Raw genomic sequence first — 8,571 nt, 5'->3', positions numbered from 1 at the left:
ATATCCATGTGAATTCTTGAACCAAAGTATATCTGTCTGTAAACATTTATTTTTTTGAGATGATGCCAGTTTGACTATATTAAGGTTTCTAAGCTGGAAGTTAATTAGCTTAAACCCTCATTATATGGTGTGAAACAGTAACAGCAGCGACTCCTAAAGTTAGGGTTAGTTTTATGCCTTATTCTTGAAAAGATCTGTAATTTGATCATTGATGATTGTGACTTCATTTCCTAATACCTTGTCTCCTAAAGTACTTGTGAAAAGTCAGTATTTGGGGGTTCTACCTCTAAAGGGGTGGATTTAGAAGATGGGGGCGGGGGGCAAGGCCCAGTCACCTACATAAAAATTATCCTTGGCAGTTTGAGAATGGTCTAGTTTTAATTTTATTCCATTCTCCACATACACTACCAAAGTTAAGCTTTCTGAGTTGCACATGTGATTAAGACCATGATAAAATTATTTCAGCACCAGCTCTTGAGGAGCAAATAATCCAAAATCAATGACCATGAGCATGTCCTCCTTATCTGCGTGAAGCTTTTAATGCTTGTCAGCTCGGCTGCTTCTCTTGAAACTCAAGGTGCACATATTAACCCCCACATACCCCCATGGCTGAAATACTTACATCCAGTAGGCATTCTAATTCTTTTGTATTTTGTCTGAACATAGACTTACCTTCTAAGAGGCTGACAGAACACTTAGATGGAAACAATCTCTCTTAGTCATCATGAAAGCTTTTTTCAATGCTTTAAGGCAGAAAAGTGTATACTGTTTTTGTTAAATATGAATACAAAATGGTTCAAGCTTTGAGACTTTAAAGGAAGAGACTAGTTTGAGACATCTTAGAAGTTGTATCCGTAAAATCCCACCCTTATATTCCAAAATCTGAGGTAGCAGGTAGGATTTGCATAGACCGTAGCTTTATACACTGCATAGCTGGGATTTCTTGTGTGAGAAGATCTATAATCCCCATCTGTTCTTGGAAGGTCTTTATTAGATGTGGCAAATTTTCCATATCTGTTGAGAGGAACCAACAAAAGTATAAAGTAGACCTTTGTGATCTGCTTGGAGGAATTAGGGAAAAAATAATCTACAGTTGGTCATTTGATTATATATTTGCAAATTCATCTACTCACCGAAAGTTACTTACAGCCCCAAAATCTATTCACATGCCTTTACAGTCATTTGCCAACATGGCACTGAAAATTGGAGTTGAAACACGTTCCCAGCTGAAGTTGAATAAGCCTGCTAACCTTTTCTCAACTTTCATACCATAAACAAGTATTGTTTTTGAGGTCTATCTAGTGCCATGTTCTTGAAATTTTTCTGATTGGTGATTGTGCTGTTGAAATCGCTCTAAGCATAGTGTTTAGGTGCTGTCTGGTGTCCCTAAATTCAGGAAGGTAGATAAGCTTCATTCGGGCCTAAGTTACAGAGCTGTTGGCTATTCAAGGTTAACTATATATTAAATAAGGTGTCTTTAAACAGGAACACGTAAAGCAAGGATATATTGATGAAAATGTGGCTGGCTTACAGGTACCTATTTCCCCCAGGAGCAATGATTCAATATTTGCCAATACTTTGTTAGCAAGACTTAATAGAACGTTGTAACAGCCACAATTAATGAAGGCCAGTTGTATCTCATAAAGATAGACTATTGTAGATTATGAGCTCTATTTTAAAGCACCTAATTTCACGTGGGGTTTGAAGTGAAACAGTAAGACGGCCGACGTGCTACTGTACATCTTTCTAAAGCCTGTTGTGGCTGCCTTGGAAGTCTTCAAATTGATCGGTGGCATTTTTCTGTGGATACTGGATGTATCTAGGCTAATTGGAAACTTTAACCTAGAATCTTCCTTTTCTTCCACATGCACCCGAAGACTTGCGTGGGTAAAACAAGCTAAGGTAATGTATCTTGTTTCATAGAATGCCGTCTGACTCTACTTACTTTCCATCAAATTAATGGATCCCAAGCGAGTGACATTGTGGAGAGTACTTTGAAATTTTCTTAACCTTTTGATGTAAAACCATGGTCCCAGATTATTTGCAGTGACTAAATGACTTTGAAGAGGACCTGGATACTTGGGTTTAATGAGTACATTCTCCCTATAAAACAGTTCTGGAAACAAAGTGAATCAGAAGTCGGGTTGAAGTTGGAAGCAAAGTGGGTGGAGTTGGGTCAGAACACTGGCCGATACCATTAAACTGTAATGATCTGGTGCATGCATCGAGTCTCCTGGTCAGGACAGCCACACCTTTGGACAATGCCAAAGCTATGGTGGATTTTTGTTGCCCTTTTTCTAGGCTTCATACAGACTCTCCTGTGTATATAACATCTTCAGTTAGACAATCCAATTGGTTACATTTAAGGGCTCTTAGTTACCACTTTGGTAACTTTCAGATGTTGCTGAGTTTTTTTAAACCACCTAGTTGCAAGTGTTAAGCATTTACATGGCAGAATTAGAGGGTAACCCAATTTCAAATTTTAGGGGTTATCCTAGCTTTTTATCAAATCCGTCACAATCATGGCAAATTTGGGGGGGAAGAAAAGATGGTCTTATCCACAAAGGTAGAAAAACATGCAATTTACTTAGTTACCTGACATTATCGCCAGAAAACTTGAAACAACATGGGATATTTATTAGTCTAACATTCTTTCTGTAGAGAAAAAGTCCTTCACATTAGACGTCAAGAATATTTGTATTTTTGGGGGACGATCCCACAAGTAATAACCATTGATAAGGTATATATGAGCAGACAGATTTAGGGTTGATGATGGGTTTTTTTCCAATGTACACCCCCAAGTAAAAAATGACATTATGCGTTTATAATATAGAATGAGTTGATACTAAATTGAATGCCAAAGACATGTCCTTTCAATTTTTAAACTTGAGTAGATTTTATTTTCAGTAACATTGGTGACTTGATTTACAATACCAGCTGTGATGCCCTGTTAATTTGGCGCATGATGATTAGGACAGACGGCGAAAATGGTGAACTGCTGAGGAATGGAGCTCGCGCACTGAGAGGGAGCAGGGCCAGGCGCTGTATAGAAGAGGGGGTCTCCAGGCAGGGGCATGAAAAGTCATGAAATCTTTTCTAATAATGAGATAGATGCCTGCTTTCAAATCACTAAGTGCAACTGCTAACATTGAGCATGTGCAGATGTTTACTTACCGAGTGACTTCTTCACGTGCACTATTATTCTTAAGACCGCCCTGTGAGATTCAGTACTATATTCCCATCTTACAGTAGAGGAAACCGAAGCTTTCAGAAGGTTAGGGATTTGCCCAAGAGCACAGAGTAAGTGATGGTGAAGCTGGAATTTGAATCCAGACCCTCTATAGCTCATGCCGAGACTCTGGGTAAACTGCCTATAAGCTACCAAAAAAAATAAAAAAGTGAAGTTCCCAAAAAGCAGGTATTTGAGCTTACCTTCAGCCTGGGGCAGGGAGAGGTGGCATGACACAGGTCTATCAAAGCACATGGTAGGAAGCCAAAACAAAGATGCTTTTCTCTTGACACACTTTAGGGCAGCCAAACAAAATAAAATAAAAAGAAAAATAAAGAAAACTCTTTAGAAGAAAAAGGTCTTTAACGAAGCTGAGCTTAAAATTCTAAATCAGAATATTTTCCTTCCTTCTGAGCATCTTGGACTGCCTGGAAATATCAAACATTTCTTTTAGCAGCCCTGTGATGGTTTTTCTGAGCTCGTTTGTATCTCCATTCTAGGTTCTCTTGGAATTGGTAAATGGATTTAATCAAAACCTTTTAATTATCATGAGGTTTTTTTTTTTAAACCTGTGAAATTAACCTTCTGACCCCTGTATTGCATTTCTGTGCCAATTAGGAAGGTATGAACATTTTCTCAACAGTTTCTAAGAAATGCGTTTGATAAAATGCCAAGAGCTGCTGCTAAAGAAGAAATTTCCGACAAATTAGGTATGTTTTAAGTAACACATGCTGCTGGTAAGTGGCAAAGCCAAATCTAGAACTCTAGGCTCTCTGACTTGAGTCTGCTATTAGCTTTTACTTTAATGTAGCTTTTATTTCTCTTGCTAATCCTTTCTTTACGTTGAAAAAATTCAACAGATAGGAATTCTGTGTATTTCTTTTATCAATATGTGAATAGATAATAACTTTTTAAAGATGGAATTTTTTTCTCTTGTCATTTAAACATAGCTTTTGTCTTGTGTCAGAGATCACGGTCTCAAAATGATGTCAGAATCATGGTAATGTTAAGTCATTCCTCTTTTCTCTCCCCTTTTGTGACAACTAGACATCCATAACTGGGCAAAAGTGCCTCTGCAGGTTACCCCAGGGGACACACCAGCCCACCTGTGTACCCAAAAATAAACAGGTCCTTAGTAAGGGCTACAGATCCAAGGGATTTGGTGAACCTCCTTCATACCCTGTGATGGGGGAACAAAAAGAGCCTGGAGAGTGCAAAACTGGGCAGAAACCAACTGACAGAATGTGGGGAAGTCCAGCCTCCGGAGGGGAAATTTCATCCTGCCATCAGAACAGGACAGAGATGGGTAGACACAGGTTTGGATGCAAAGGAGAGGGAGGAACTCAAGCAGGGCAGCCCCACCTGTGCACGGTGACCCTGCGAGGGGCTGGGCTTTGAGAAACCTCTATGGCAGAGGAGATGGAAATGGTGAGTGAACGCCTGGCTACCCCAGCTGTGCGAGACAAACCTGTTTCTCTCCCAGCAGCACCCAGATTTCTCAGGAAGGACCTCTATGACTTGCAGGGAGGAAGGAGAAAGGGAGGCAGATAAGGATATCAAAGGGCATTAACATTATCTGATGTGTTTGTCAAGACCAACAGGAAGTTTGCCCCAAAGCTGTGGGAATACTCCACTTCAGGGTCCTCCACCACCAGGCTGTGGGCACCTTCAGTGCTCCAAGTACCAAACCCATACCTCCCCAGCTCTGCTGTCGGCTCCTTGCGTACATTCCCAAGGGCATCCCAAGAGCCAGCTCCAGCAGCCATAGAAGATGCCCAGATAATAGGCCAGGCTCCGTGTGCAAGGAGAAACCACAAACTCAAGCTATAGCACCACAGTCTGCAAGACAAAAGAAAGGGTTCTGATAGCCAGCCTGTTGAAATGTAAGAACCAAAGAGGAGATAATATGTTAGTTAAAGTGCCTGCTACTTTAAATGCAAAGGCAGAAATGCATCCCTACACACACCTACACACACGACCAAGGAAATAACAGTATCTGGGGCGCCTGCATGGCTCAGTTGATTAAGCGTCTGCCTTCTGCTCAGGTCATGATCCCAGGGTCCTGGGGTCGAGCCCTGCGTAGGGCTCTCTGCTCAGCAAGGAGCTGGCTTCTCCCTCTCCCTCTGCCTGCTGCTCCACCTGCTTGTGCATTCTCCATCAAATAAATAAATAAAATCTTAAAAAAAAATACACTATCACAAAAAGAAAATGATAATTCTCCACCAGCGAATGTAAAGGACCAGAATACTATGACCTAACTGATAAAGAATTCACAATAGCTCTTATGAGGAAATGCAACAAGCTACAAAAAAAAAAAAAACAAAACAAAACTCAGTGAACGCAGGAATAAAATTAACAAACAGAGTTCTTTACCGAAGAGGTTAAAATTATTTAAAAAACCAATACATTCTAGAGCTCAAGAATTTAATGAATGGATGGAAGAATGCGCTAGAGAGCATCAGTAACAGGACAGACCAGATGGAAGAGAGAATAAGTGACTTGAACAGGAATATAGAAATAATTCAATTCCAGAGGAGAGAGAACGAAGATCTAAAAGGAGTGAAGAAATACCACAGGAGCTATCGAATTCAATCAGGAAGGCAAATAACAGAAAAACTGGTGTACCAGAAAGAGAAGAGAGGGAAAAGAAGGCAGAGAGATTATTTGAGGAAATAACAGCTGAGAATTTTCCAAACCCAGGAAAGGGCTTGGACATACACATCTGCGAAGCTAACAACATCCTATTATTTCAATGCAAAAAGACCTTCCCCAAGACACATTATAATGAAACTCAAAAATCAATGATAAAAAAAAAAAAAAATCTTAAAGGCAGCCAGGGAGGAAAAAAAAGTTACCTACAAAGCAACCACATTAGGCTATCAGCAGATTTCTTACAGACACTCAAGCCAGGGGAGAGTAGAAGGACATATGCCAAGTGTTAAAAGATAAAAAATGCCAGCCAAGAATACTTTATCAGGCAAAATTATTCTTCAGATGTAATGGAGAAATAAGGGCTTTCCCACACAAAAGTTGAGGGAGTTCATCACCACTAGACCTGCCTTATAATAAAGGCTGAAAGAAATTCTTCAAGCTGAAATCGAAATATGCTAATCAGATTCTGGTAAAGGTGAAAAATAGATTTAGAGAAGTGTATCTCTATATTAAAATGGTGTGGTAACCACTATAGTATAAAAATTAAAGGAAAGAAGTATTAAAAATAAGTATAACTAATATGATTTGCAAATGAATACACAGCATAAAAAGAAATAAATTGTGACACCATAAATATAAAAAGGGAGTAAAAGTGTGGAGCCTTACAGGCAAATAAAGGTAAGTGGCTATCAGCATAAAATGAACAGTTATCTTTGAGATGTTATATGTAAGTCTCATGGTAGCCACAAAGCAAAAGTTGAGAGTAGATTTATAAAACCAAAAAATGGGGCGGGAGGGCACCAAGCATACCACCAGGGAAAACCATGGATTTACAAAGAAACAGAAATAGAAGGAAAAAGAAACAATGGAGATACAAGACAATTAGAAGTCAATACGATGGCATTAATGATCTTTACATATCAATAATCACTCTAAATGTGAATAGGTTGGATAGATAAAACAACAAGCCTCAAATATATGCCACCCAAAGGAGAGTCATCTCAGCCCCCAAGACACACAGAGGCTCAAACTGAAGGGATGGAAGAAGATATTCTAGGCAAGTGGAAATCAAAAGAAAGCAGAGATAGCCATATTTATTTCAGACAACTAGACTTTAGCCAAAAAATGGTAATGAGACAAAGAAGGTCATCATTATAATGATAAAGGAGTCAGTACATCAAGAAGATAAAACAGCCATAAGTATATATGCTCCCAACATTGGAGCACCTCAATATAGTAAGCAAATATTATCAGATCCGAAGGGAGAAATAGACAATACCATAATAGTGGGGGGGACTTCAATAATAGTTGGGGACTCTCAGCAATTATAGATCATCCACACAAAAAAACTAACAGGGAAATGTTGGAATTTAACCATACTTTAGACCAAGTTGACTTAACAGACATATGGAACATTCCATCCAACAGCAGCAGAATATACATTCTTCTGAAGTACACATGGAACATTCTCTAGGATAGATCATATGACAGGACACAAAACAAGTCTTAGCAAATCAAGAAGATGGAAATCGTACCAACTATCTTTTGGGACCACAATAGTATGGAACTAGAGATAAACAGGAACAAACCTGGAAAATCAACAAACAGGGAAACTGAACAACACACTTCTGAACAAATGGGTCAAAGAGAAAAGAGAAATTATTTTAAAACAAATGAAAATGGAAACACAACACATCAAATTCTATGGAATGGTGCTTGGAGAAGTTTAAAGCAATGAATATTCTAAGAAATTAGATCTCCAATAAGCAACCTAACTTTATACCTCAAGGAACTAGAAAAAGAACGAATTAAGCCCAAAGTTAACAGAAGGAAAAGAATATGGAACTTCCACAAGAAATTAAAAATGTAATTACCATATGATTCAGTAATTACACTACTGAGTATTTACCCAAGAAAACAGAAACACTAATTTGAAAAGATATGTGCACCCCTGTGTTTATCACAGCATTATTTACAATAGCCAAGATATGGAAGCAACTCAAGTGTCCACTATAGATGAATGGATAAAGAAGATGTAGGGTGTGTGTGTGTGTGTGTGTGTGTGTGTAATGGAATATTAATGACCCCTAAAAAAGAATGAAATCTTGCCAATTGCAACAAATGGAGGGACCTAGAGGGTATAATGTTAAGTGAAATAAGTCAGTCGGAGAAAGACAGACACCATATGATTTTACTCCAATGTGGAATTTAAGAAACAAATGAATGAAGAACAAAGGGAAAAAAAACCAAAACCCACCCCAGACTCTTAAATATAGAGAACAAATTGGTTGTTACCAGAGGGGAGGTGAGTGGGGGCATGGATGAAATAGATAAAGGGGATTAAGAATATTCTTATTTTCATGAGCACTGAGAAATGTGTAGAAGTGTTAAATCACTATATTGTACACCTAAAACTAATATAACACTGTACGTTAATTATACTTGAATATAAATAAAAAAACCAACATGAGCAAGTGAGATTAATCATGGAGATGAAAAGATGGTTCAACATATGGAAATCAATAAATGCAATGCATTACAATAGAAAGAAAGAAAAATTATATGGTTATCAAAATAGATGCAGAAAAAGCACTTGACAAAATACAATATCCCTTTCATGATAAAAACCCTCAACAGATTAAGTATAGAAGGAAGATACCTCAACATAATAAAGGCCATGAATGAAAAGC

The sequence above is a fragment of the Ursus arctos genome, unplaced genomic scaffold (genome assembly GCF_023065955.2).
Source record: "Ursus arctos isolate Adak ecotype North America unplaced genomic scaffold, UrsArc2.0 scaffold_6, whole genome shotgun sequence".
Lineage (NCBI taxonomy): Eukaryota > Metazoa > Chordata > Mammalia > Carnivora > Ursidae > Ursus > Ursus arctos.
The sequence above is the reverse complement of the archived record's forward strand: the minus strand, read 5'-3'. Positions refer to the sequence as shown.